Genomic DNA, 12,992 nt, shown 5'->3' on the forward strand with positions numbered 1-12,992 from the left:
AACTAATATAACTAAATTTGTTTGTCATCCAGGGTTGTCTGAACTCCTTTTAAAGCAATGTTACGTTCATTATGCTGAGTAATAGGAGAGCAGAGTGTGCTGCACTTCACCAGACACCGTTAGCAGTAGCGGGTACACCATGAAGACACTCAGTCCTAATGGGCCAAACACTTCTACAGCAGGGCCTATACTTTTCCATCATTGTGTGTGTGTGTGTGTGTGTGTGTGTGTGTGTGTGTGTGTGTGTGTGTGTGTGTGTGTGTGTGTGTGTGTGTGTGTGTGTGTGTGTGTGTGTGTGTGTGTGTGTGTGTGTGTTCTCTCCAGGTCAGAAACACACTGTAATTTGGAGTCTCTGCTGTAGATTCACATAAACAATGAATGACTAGGCCTAAGGTCAACGTAATGCAATATAATAAAATGGATGAGAATGAAACAGTCAGTAGAGCAGGGCCTGCATAGTGGTGCAGCGGTCTAAGGCCCTGCATCGCAATGCAAGAGGGGTCATTACAGACCCGGGTTCGTTCCCAGGCTGTGTCACAACCGGCCGTGATCGGTCCCTTTGGGCACAACGTCTGCCGGGTTAGGGGAGGGATTGGCTTTACTTGGCTCATCGCGCTTTAGCGACTCCTTGTGGCGGGCCGGACGCTTGCAGGTTGACCTTGGTCGTCAGTTGAACGGGTTTCCTCCTACACATTGGTGCGAGCGGGTGTTAAGAAGCACAGTTTGGGGGTTCATGTTTCGGAGGACGCATGACTCGACCTTTGCCTCCCGAGACAGTTGGGGGAGTTGCAGCAATGAGACAAGATCGAAATTGGGGAGAAAAATGGGGTAAAATACAACAAATTAAAAAATAAGTAATCAAAGTCCAGCGTGTTATGTCATCACAGAGCAATAGTTACAGCAGTGATCTCAGGGGGCTGGAACTATGTCTGAAACAGAGAGTACCAGCAAGAAAGTAGACAAAGACTGTGACACAGTGGGCCACCACTGCAGGTAGGTAGGTGTAGAGATGGTGACATATGGCATGGACAAAGAAAGAGGAGCGACACTCTAGCAGAGTGAGAACAGAGCTGAGTCTGATACTGTACAGCAGGAGAGGATGTGGTCCCATTGTTATTATTCAATGTGCTAATGACAATACTGTGCCCTGGAGAAGAGGAACAGGAGAATGAAAGACAGAGGGAATAATGTGTCAGATTATCATTTTGATGCAGAAAATGGAAAAAAAGAGACAGGGAACATCATTGTAGATTTTTTTAAAAAGGGAGAAAAGATGTGGAGGGGGTGGGGTTAGATGAGGAGAGATGAACGTGTTGATGATGTGTGTGGAGAGGGGGCACTCAAGCAGTTGGAGTGAGGGGGTCAGGGTGTTCCTGGAACACACTTATCTCCTCCCTCGTTCTGTCCTTCTTTCCCTCACTCCTTCCTTGCCTCCCATCTTCACTGGAGCCTAGTTTAAAAGGAGACTGCGGTTTCATTTTTTCCTGCACTTTTCTGGTCAAAGCCAATATAAGAAACCATTACCAGGAAGAGACAGGAGTCTCCCATGCTCTCTCTGTCTCTGTCTCTCTCTCTCTCTGTCTCTCTCTCGCTGTCTGTCTGTCTGTCTGTCTGTCGGTCGGTCGGTCGGTCGGTCGGTCGGTCGGTCGGTCGGTCGGTCGGTCGGTCGGTCGGTCTCTGTCACACTGTAGCAGTCTAAGACACCATGGGCAGTGAAGACCAACAATAACTGCCTTATTGTCATTGTTAGAACCAATGTGGAAAGATATATGAATGTCACCGATCCAAAAAATGTGCTAAACACAATGACAAACAGGTGTAGATAAAGAGCATCAGGTTGCTACACATCAATGTCACCAACCTGACCTGCTGAAGGCTCTACGGCTCAAATGCCCTGCTGCATGTTCTTCAGTCTGTTCATCAAGTCTGCCAGTCCAATGTACTCTGATCTCTTTACATAAGAAACCAGGACAGATAAGTGGTTGTTGGAGCAATAGTGGGCCTTTAACTAGCAACGGTGCGTAGAGAGACGAATGCATGCAATTATAGATATCTTCCCTGGCTTGGTCTGCCTCAGAGTCCCACTCACATTAACCATCCTCATACACTTTGTCTGCATTTCCATTTGGCTCTTTCCTGGTTGTCTCAACATCTTTGCACTGTGTTCATTAGTGGTAAAGCAAACAATTTTTAAATGTGACTGGCAGTACCTCTTGACCGAAACATCAGTCGTCACTCAAAACATTTAGAGCCATTTAATTAACAAATATTATCTTTTAGTGGAGAATTCTAATTTGGGATTGGACAATCTGGCCGGTATCCAAGGAGGTAATGGTGTTCGATTATATCTGGACTCTGTCAAGACTTGTTAACTCTGTCCACTTTTCAGAAACCACCCACTCACAAAATTACATTTTTAAGTAGAGTTTTGGGCCAATAGCGTCAATCCAAAAGTGCAGAAGTCCACAGAGCGTCAGTCCACAATGTAGAAGTAGACCTACACACTTACACAGTAAATCAAGGAGAGGTGAAATGTAGAATTAAATTGACTCTACTGAAGTTATCTTAACCCTCAACAGAGTGATACGTTCCCTGGAGTTAGTGCTGATAACTGGAGTTAATTGGGACTGTATATTTTGAACTCCTTTAAAAGTAACCAGAGACAGGGAGTTAACTACGGAGTATCTACAGATGTCATATTTCTCAGCATGCTCTGTTGCAGGTCGATTTTTACAAATGGTTTGTTTCAATATGTGTTTTCGCGTGTACATTGATTGTTTTGATCTAATGCTACTCAATGATATGTAACATGCATTTTCTTAAACTAATCTGTAAGTGTTTGGGTTTATGGCAACCATTACTGAGAAGGCTGTTTCAGATTACATGATGTAGGTAGTCTCTAGCAACATCACTCTCTGCGCTGCTCTGACATAGATTCTGAATGTAAGTTGTAGGTGATGTAAAATTGCTGGACATCCTCCCTCTTTGCAAGCCACCATAATATGACACATTAGGAAATATGCAAATGAGACTTTACACCCTTATACCTCAAATGGAGCCATATAAACCCCAAAATAGTGTTTTTTGACTACATAGGAGTTGAATTAACTCTTGCGATTGTATGGAGAGTAAACGTTACTCTAAATAATGAACTCTAGAATACTGAACAACAATGCAGAGATTAAAAATAAGTATTTTGAATTAGTACTGTACAGAGTGAAACCCAATGAAGCAGAGTTAAAATATCAACACTAAATTGAGCGTACTCAACTCTGAAAAAGTAGCTCTATTGCCAGAGTAGGTTTTACTCCGGAGCATTGTTTTCTGGTCAAATCCCTAAACCCTGTGAGTCTACGTAGGAAATAGAGGTGCTGTTGCACTCTGCAGCAGACACTCTACTTGGACCTTCCAGTTCAGTACATTGTCCGTGTGCACCCAGCTACTTGTACCAACTAAGCTGTGCTATGCTAGCATTGTGGACAACCACAGGCACGTGGTTGCCAACAGATTTGGGGTCAAACACCATCTCCTCTGTTTCCTTTACATTGAGGATACGATGGTGTTCATCACACCACTTGACACACCTTTGAATTTCTGACCTGTACACAGTAGTATCAGCATCTTTATACATCAGACCAAGGATGGCGGTATCATCAAAAAACTTGACAATATAGTTATTAGGATTACTGCTAGTGTATTCAATTGTGTACAGTATGAATAAGATGGATGAACTCCCACAACCCTGCGGGCCCCCGTGCTAATGTCCCTAGCCTCAGAGAGGGTACTGTTAACACTAACCTGTTGAGTACGGCTAGTCAGGAATGAGTGGTACCACCTTATGATACAGGGGTTAACACCCGTCTGCTTAAACTGACTGAGTAGGACATGTGGCTGTATTGTGTTAAATGCTGAACTGAAATCAATAAATAACAGTGTAGCACAGGCCTTGGGGTTTTCCAGATGCTTAACAATGAGATGCACTATGGTGTTGATTGCATCTTCTTGTCTCACAACTTTTCTTATAGGCAAATTGCTAAGGATCTAACACAGAGTTCACATCTGAACGGAGCTCGCACACCATGATCAGGTGTGCTTGAAGACTCTAGTGACAATTATAGGGTTGATTTCCAACCTATGAACACAATAATCAATAACAATGGCGCCAATCACATTATCACACTCAACTCATGTACACACTCATGTACATCAAGTCTTGTATTAAAAAACATTTAATTCATTGGCTTTGGTCAGCTCATCTGGTGTGTGTGTAACAGTGTAACTTTATTCCGTCCCCTCGCCCCGAACCGGGCACCTTCTGCACACATCAACAACAGTCACCCACTCTGAGCATTTGGTTGAGCTCCTTTTACACCCATTTCAGTTGTTGTTTGTCCTTGTTTTTGAATGGTTGCCTCTTGCTTCTTGCCTCTTGCAGTTGATCCAGTCCTTGACCTCATTTGTGTTGTTTGGGTGTGTTGTTTGGGTGTGTTGTTTGGGTATGCCTTTTGTCTTTTGGGGTATCAGAGTCAACACAGAAATGTATGTAGTCTGTGACAACCTCTGCTGTCTTGTGCATGTCTAACTCATGAAAAATGTCCCAATCTGGACACAGAACATCCCTTAAGGGATTCTATACTGTCCTCATTCCAGACATTCACAGATTTCACAAGGGGTTTACTGTTCTTGAGAGCTGTACGGTAGGTGGGAATGAGCTGGACAGTGTTGTGATCAAGTTAGACAGGGGTGGTTTGGCTCTAGCTGTGTGAAGGAGATTGAGGATGTACTGAGAGCTCCTAGTGAACAGAGAACCTAGCTGACAAGAAAAGGACGGCTATGGAAGGAAAAATACATTTTCTATTCATAGAAAGGTGGAAATGAAAGGCCTGACTGAGACTGAAAGTGAGTTGGTTAGGACGAAAAACAAGTCAGCAATGGTGATGTTTTCCCTCTGTGGAAAGGGTTCTACATGGATCCTAAAAGGGTTCTACCTGGAAACAAAAAGGGTTCTTCAAAGCGTTCTCCTATCGGGACAGCCGAAGAACCTTTTTAGGTTCTACAGTTCACATAAATTGCAGCCAAGACTGGAATTTTCATTTAATTTCCGTGGCCATACTTCTTTTCATATATAGATTGCATGTCTGCTCATTTTATTCTCAAGCTACCAACATAATATTTGATAGACATCGTTTACCAACTGGGGTCATTTTGACCCCAAGAAGAAACTATTGGAAAAAGCATCAATCACAGCAAAATATCAACTTATGTTTTATCAAAACATCATAAAATATTTGTTACATGTTATCTGAAATAAAATATGACCAGAATAGACTGTTATTTTAGCAAAATTACAGTTAATCAGCATATTCTGTCAAACATATATATGCATTTTTCCTTTATAAAATGTGCAGCTTTTTCCAAAGTACAATCCACATTAGTACTAAAAAGCTAATTTACCGTAATTTAATTATAGTATCATTTAGTTTTCAGAATTTTTAAGTAAATTGTGTCATATTCATGTGGTCAAAATTATCATACTTTAAAGGGGCATTAAAGCAACATTTTAAATACATTTTATTGACAAAAAAGTTCAATTCACTTCGAAAAAGTGATTCTGAGAGACAATGACCAAAACTATGGCAAAAAGCATGCCCACATCTAAGTCACTACAAACCAAAGTATATAGCACCAAGCATATACTTCCAAGTTGCACATATAGAATATTGGAGGATATTATAGGAATTCTGGTATTTATATCATATTTAAAGTAGAATAAGTATTTTTCAGAGAATACACACCAATACAACACTATGTGTACATTTAGAGGGTAGCTGGTTTCTGTATTATAGTTTTACCAAGTATTCATAGCATTGACAGACTTTTATCAGCTGTTTTAACAACAACTAAGCATGCATGTGGTCTTACCTAGTTATAACCATTTATAACCATAGGCCCTAAAATAACTACATTTCAGGGGGTATATACACACCAATACAGCTCTCTATGTAGATTCAGAGCCTATCTGAGTTCTGTATTTCAGTTCTATCAAGTATTGATACCATTGCCAGACCTTGTAAACCTTTGGAAAATTGTATATATAAAAAATAAGGTCATTTTGGTTTTGAACACGGCCATATGATGCGTGGTATAGAAAAGTTACATCTTAGGAGAGTACATGGGGAGCTCTGCAGATGATCTGTCTATCTGGTCAAAATCCCTGATACAGGTCCCCCTCCACCCTCTGGTGGTATGGTTAACAGGTCCCCCTCCACTCTCTGGTGGTATGGTTAACAGGTCCCCCTCCACCCTCTGGTGGTATGGTTAACAGGTCCCACTCCACTCTCTGGTGGTATGGTTAACAGGTCCCCCTCCACTCTGGTGGTATAGTTAACAGGTCCCCCTCCACCCTCTGGTGGTATGGTTAACAGGTCCCACTCCACTCTCTGGTGGTATGGTTAACAGGTCCCACTCCACTCTCTGGTGGTATGGTTAACAGGTCCCCCTCCACTCTGGTGGTATAGTTAACAGGTCCCCCTCCACCCTCTGGTGGTATGGTTAACAGGTCCCCCTCCACCCTCTGGTGGTATGGTTAACAGGTCCCCCTCCACTCTCTGGTGGTATGGTTAACAGGTCCCCCTCCACCCTCTGGTGGTATGGTTAACAGGTCCCCCTCCACCCTCTGGTGGTATGGTTAACAGGTCCCCTGTCACCCTCTGGTGGTATGGTTAACAGGTCCCCTGTCACTCTCTGGTGGTATGGTTAACAGGTCCCCCTCCACTCTCTGGTGGTATGGTTAACAGGTCCCCCTCCACCCTCTGGTGGTATAGTTAACAGGTCCCCCTCCACTCTCTGGTGGTATGGTTAACAGGTCCCCCTCCACCCTCTGGTGGTATGGTTAACAGGTCCCCTGTCACCCTCTGGTGGTATGGTTAACAGGTCCCCCTCCACCCTCTGGTGGTATGGTTAACAGGTCCCCCTCCACCCTCTGGTGGTATAGTTAACAGGTCCCCCTCCACCCTCTGGTGGTATGGTTAACAGGTCCCCCTCCACCCTCTGGTGGTATGGTTAACAGGTCCCCCTCCACTCTCTGGTGGTATGGTTAACAGGTCCCCCTCCACCCTCTGGTGGTATGGTTAACAGGTCCCCCTCCCCCTCCACCCTCTGGTGGTATAGTTAACAGGTCCCCCTCCCCCCTCTGGTGGTATGGTTAACAGGTCCCCCTCCCCCTCCACCCTCTGGTGGTATGGTTAACAGGTCCCCCTCCCCCTCCACCCTCTGGTGGTATGGTTAACAGGTCCCCCTCCCCCTCCACTCTCTGGTGGTATGGTTAACAGGTCCCCCTCCACTCTCTGGTGGTATGGTTAACAGGTCCCCCTCCACCCTCTGGTGGTATGGTTAACAGGTCCCCCTCCACCCTCTGGTGGTATAGATTAACAGGTCCCCCTCCACCCTCTGGTGGTATAGGTTAACAGGTCCCCCTCCACCCTCTGGTGGTATGGTTAACAGGTCCCCCTCCACCCTCTGGTGGTATAGTTAACAGGTCCCCCTCCACTCTCTGGTGGTATGGTTAACAGGTCCCCCTCCACTCTCTGGTGGTATAGTTAACAGGTCCCCCTCCACTCTCTGGTGGTATGGTTAACAGGTCCCCCTCCACTCTGGTGGTATGGTTAACAGGTCCCCCTCCCCCTCCACCCTCTGGTGGTATAGTTAACAGGTCCCCCTCCACTCTGGTGGTATGGTTAACAGGTCCCCCTCCCCCTCCACCCTCTGGTGGTATAGTTAACAGGTCCCCCTCCACTCTCTGGTGGTATGGTTAACAGGTCCCCCTCCACCCTCTGGTGGTATGGTTAACAGGTCCCCCTCCACCCTCTGGTGGTATGGTTAACAGGTCCCCCTCCACCCTCTGGTGGTATGGTTAACAGGTCCCCCTCCACCCTCTGGTGGTATGGTTAACAGGTCCCCCTCCACTCTCTGGTGGTATGGTTAACAGGTCCCCCTCCACCTCTCTGGTGGTATGGTTAACAGGTCCCCTCCACCCTCTGGGTTACAGGTCCCCTCCACCCTCTGGTGGTATGGTTAACAGGTCCCCCTCCCCCTCCACCCTCTGGTGGTATAGTTAACAGGTCCCCCTCCACCCTCTGGTGGTATGGTTAACAGGTCCCCCCTCCCCCTCCACCCTCTGGTGGTATAGTTAACAGGTCCCCCTCCACTCTCTGGTGGTATGGTTAACAGGTCCCCCTCCACCCTCTGGTGGTATAGTTAACAGGTCCCCCTCCACTCTCTGGTGGTATGGTTAACAGGTCCCCCTCCACCCTCTGGTGGTATGGTTAACAGGTCCCCCTCCACCCTCTGGTGGTATGGTTAACAGGTCCCCCTCCACCCTCTGGTGGTATGGTTAACAGGTCCCCCTCCACCCTCTGGTGGTATGGTTAACAGGTCCCCCTCCACTCTCTGGTGGTATGGTTAACAGGTCCCCCCTCCACTCTCTGGTGGTATGGTTAACAGGTCCCCCTCCACCCTCTGGTGGTATGGTTAACAGGTCCCCCTCCACTCTCTGGTGGTATGGTTAACAGGTCCCCCTCCACTCTCTGGTGGTATGGTTAACAGGTCCCCCTCCACTCTGGTGGTATAGTTAACAGGTCCCCCTCCACTCTCTGGTGGTATGGTTAACAGGTCCCCCTCCACTCTGGTGGTATGGTTAACAGGTCCCCCTCCACTCTCTGGTGGTATGGTTAACAGGTCCCCCTCCACCCTCTGGTGGTATGGTTAACAGGTCCCCCTCCCCCTCCACCCTCTGGTGGTATGGTTAACAGGTCCCCCTCCCCCTCCACCCTCTGGTGGTATGGTTAACAGGTCCCCCTCCCCCTCCACCCTCTGGTGGTATAGGTTAACAGGTCCCCCTCCACTCTCTGGTGGTATGGTTAACAGGGTCCCCCTCCACCCTCTGGTGGTATAGTTAACAGGTCCCCCTCCACTCTCTGGTGGTATGGTTACAGGTCCCCCTCCACCCTCTGGTGGTATAGGTTAACAGGTCCCCCTCCACCCTCTGGTGGTATGGTTAACAGGTCCCCCTCCACCCTCTGGTGGTATGGTTAACAGGTCCCCCTCCACCCTCTGGTGGTATGGTTAACAGGTCCCCCTCCACTCTCTGGTGGTATGGTTAACAGGTCCCCCTCCACTCCTCTGGTGGTATGGTTAACAGGTCCCCCTCCACTCTCTGGTGGTATGGTTAACAGGTCCCCCTCCCCCTCTCTGGTGGTATGGTTAACAGGTCCCCCTCCACTCTCTGGTGGTATGGTTAACAGGTCCCCCTCCACTCTCTGGTGGTATGGTTAACAGGTCCCCCTCCACTCTCTGGTGGTATAGTTAACAGGTCCCCCTCCACTCTCTGGTGGTATAGTTAACAGGTCCCCCTCCACTCTCTGGTGGTATGGTTAACAGGTCCCCTCCACTCCTGGGTGGTATGGTTAACAGGTCCCCTCCACTCTCTGGTGGTATGGTTAACAGGTCCCCCTCCACCCTCTGGTGGTATGGTTAACAGGTCCCCCTCCCCCCTCTACCCTCTGGTGGTATGGTTAACAGGTCCCCCTCCCCCTCCACCCTCTGGTGGTATGGTTAACAGGTCCCCCTCCCCCTCCACCCTCTGGTGGTATGGTTAACAGGTCCCCCTCCCCCTCCACCCTCTGGTGGTATAGTTAACAGGTCCCCCTCCACTCTGGTGGTATGGTTAACAGGTCCCCCTCCCCCTCCACCCTCTGGTGGTATAGTTAACAGGTCCCCCTCCACTCTCTGGTGGTATGGTTAACAGGTCCCCCTCCACTCCTCTGGTGGTATGGTTAACAGGTCCCCCTCCACCCTCTGGTGGTATGGTTAACAGGTCCCCCTCCACCCTCTGGTGGTATGGTTAACAGGTCCCCCTCCACTCCTCTGGTGGTATGGTTAACAGGTCCCCCTCCACTCTCTGGTGGTATGGTTAACAGGTCCCCCTCCACTCTCTGGTGGTATGGTTAACAGGTCCCCCTCCACCCTCTGGTGGTATGGTTAACAGGTCCCCCTCCACCCTCTGGTGGTATGGTTAACAGGTCCCCCTCCCCCTCCACCCTCTGGTGGTATGGTTAACAGGTCCCCCTCCACTCTCTGGTGGTATTGTTAACAGGTCCCCCTCCCCCTCCACCCTCTGGTGGTATAGTTAACAGGTCCCCCTCACCCTCTGGTGGTATGGTTAAACAGGTCTCCCCTCCCCCTCCACCCTCTGGTGGTATAGTTAACAGGTCCCCCTCCACCCTCTGGTGGTATGGTTAACAGGTCCCCCTCCCCCTCCACCCTCTGGTGGTATAGTTAACAGGTCCCCCTCCACTCTCTGGTGGTATGGTTAACAGGTCCCCCTCCACCCTCTGGTGGTATAGTTAACAGGTCCCCCTCCACTCTCTGGTGGTATAGTTAACAGGTCCCCCTCCACTCTCTGGTGGTATGGTTAACAGGTCCCCCTCCACCCTCTGGTGGTATGGTTAACAGGTCCCCCTTCCACCCTCTGGTGGTATGGTTAACAGGTCCCCCTCCACCCTCTGGTGGTATGGTTAACAGGTCCCCCTCCACTCTCTGGTGGTATGGTTAACAGGTCCCCCTCCACTCTCTGGTGGTATGGTTAACAGGTCCCCCTCCACTCTCTGGTGGTATGGTTAACAGGTCCCCCTCCACCCTCTGGTGGTATGGTTAACAGGTCCCCCTCCACTCTCTGGTGGTATGGTTAACAGGTCCCCCTCCACTCTCTGGTGGTATGGTTAACAGGTCCCCCTCCACTCTGGTGGTATAGTTAACAGGTCCCCCTCCACTCTCTGGTGGTATGGTTAACAGGTCCCCCTCCACTCTGGTGGTATGGTTAACAGGTCCCCCTCCACCCTCTGGTGGTATGGTTAACAGGTCCCCCTCCCCCTCCACCCTCTGGTGGTATAGTTAACAGGTCCCCCTCCACCCTCTGGTGGTATGGTTAACAGGTCCCCCTCCCCCTCCACCCTCTGGTGGTATGGTTAACAGGTCCCCCTCCCCCCCCACCCTCTGGGGGTATGGTTAACAGGTCCCCCTCCCCCTCCACTCTCTGGTGGTATGGTTAACAGGTCCCCCTCCCCCTCCACTCTCTGGTGGTATGGTTAACAGGTCCCCCTCCACTCTCTGGTGGTATGGTTAACAGGTCCCCCTCCACCCTCTGGTGGTATGGTTAACAGGTCCCCCCCCACCCTCTGGTGGTATAGGTTAACAGGTCCCCCTCCACCCTCTGGTGGTATGGTTAACAGGGCCCCCCTCCACCCTCTGGTGGTATGGTTAACAGGTCCCCCTCCACTCTCTGGTGGTATGGTTAACAGGTCCCCCTCCACTCTCTGGTGGTATAGTTAACAGGTCCCCCTCCACTCTCTGGTGGTATGGTTAACAGGTCCCCCTCCACTCTGGTGGTATGGTTAACAGGTCCCCCTCCCCCTCCACCCTCTGGTGGTATAGTTAACAGGTCCCCCCTCCACTCTGGTGGTATGGTTAACAGGTCCCCCTCCCCCTCCACCCTCTGGTGGTATAGTTAACAGGTCCCCCTCCACTCTCTGGTGGTATGGTTAAACAGGTCCCCCTCCACCCTCCTGGTGGTATGGTTAACAGGTCCCCCTCCACCCTCTGGTGGTATGGTTAACAGGTCCCCCTCCACCCTCTGGTGGTATGGTTAACAGGTCCCCCCTCCACTCTCTGGTGGTATGGTTAACAGGTCCCCCTCCACTCTCTGGTGGTATGGTTAACAGGTCCCCCTCCACTCTCTGGTGGTATGGTTAACAGGTCCCCCTCCACCCTCTGGTGGTAATGGTTAACAGGTCCCCCTCCACCCTCTGGTGGTATGGTTAACAGGTCCCCCTCCCCCTCCACCCTCTGGTGGTATGGTTAACAGGTCCCCCTCCACCCTCTGGTGGTATAGTTAACAGGTCCCCCTCCACCCTCTGGTGGTATGGTTAACAGGTCCCCCTCCCCCTCCACCCTCTGGTGGTATAGTTAACAGGTCCCCCTCCACTCTCTGGTGGTATGGTTAACAGGTCCCCCTCACCCTCTGGTGGTATGGTTTAACCAGGTCCCCCTCCACCCTCTGGTGGTATAGTTAACAGGGCCCCCCCCCCTCTCTGGTGGTATGGTTAACAGGTCCCCCTCCACCCTCTGGTGGTATGGTTAACAGGTCCCCCTCCACCCTCTGGTGGTATGGTTAACAGGTCCCCCCCACCCCTCTGGTGGTATGGTTAACAGGTCCCCCTCCACCCTCTGGTGGTATGGTTAACAGGTCCCCCTCCACTCTCTGGTGGTATGGTTAACAGGTCCCCCCTCCACTCTCTGGTGGTATGGTTTACAGGACCCCCCCCCCTCTCTGGTGGTATGGTTAACAGGTCCCCCTCCACTCTCTGGTGGTATGGTTAACAGGTCCCCCTCCACCCTCTGGTGGTATGGTTAACAGGTCCCCCTCCACTCTCTGGTGGTATGGTTAACAGGTCCCCCTCCACTCTCTGGTGGTATGGTTAACAGGTCCCCCTCCACTCTCTGGTGGTATGGTTAACAGGTCCCCCTCCACTCTGGTGGTATAGTTAACAGGTCCCCCTCCACTCTCTGGTGGTTATGGTTAACAGGCCCCCTCCACTCTGGTGGTATGGTTAACAGGTCCCCCTCCACTCTCTGGTGGTATGGTTAACAGGTCCCCCTCCACCCTCTGGTGGTATGGTTAACAGGTCCCCCACCCCTCCACCCTCTGGTGGTATAGTTAACAGGTCCCCTCCACTCTCTGGTGGTATAGTTAACAGGCCCCCCCCCCCTCTGGTGGTATGGTTAACAGGTCCCCCTCCACTCTGGTGGTATGGTTAACAGGTCCCCCTCCCCCCCCACCCTCCCTCTGGTGGTATAGTTAACAGGTCCCCCTCCACTCTCTGGTGGTATGGGTTAACAGGTCCCCCTCCACCCTCTGGTGGTATGGTTAACAGGTC

This window comes from Salvelinus namaycush, chromosome 3 (genome assembly GCF_016432855.1).
Source record: "Salvelinus namaycush isolate Seneca chromosome 3, SaNama_1.0, whole genome shotgun sequence".
Taxonomy (NCBI): domain Eukaryota; kingdom Metazoa; phylum Chordata; class Actinopteri; order Salmoniformes; family Salmonidae; genus Salvelinus; species Salvelinus namaycush.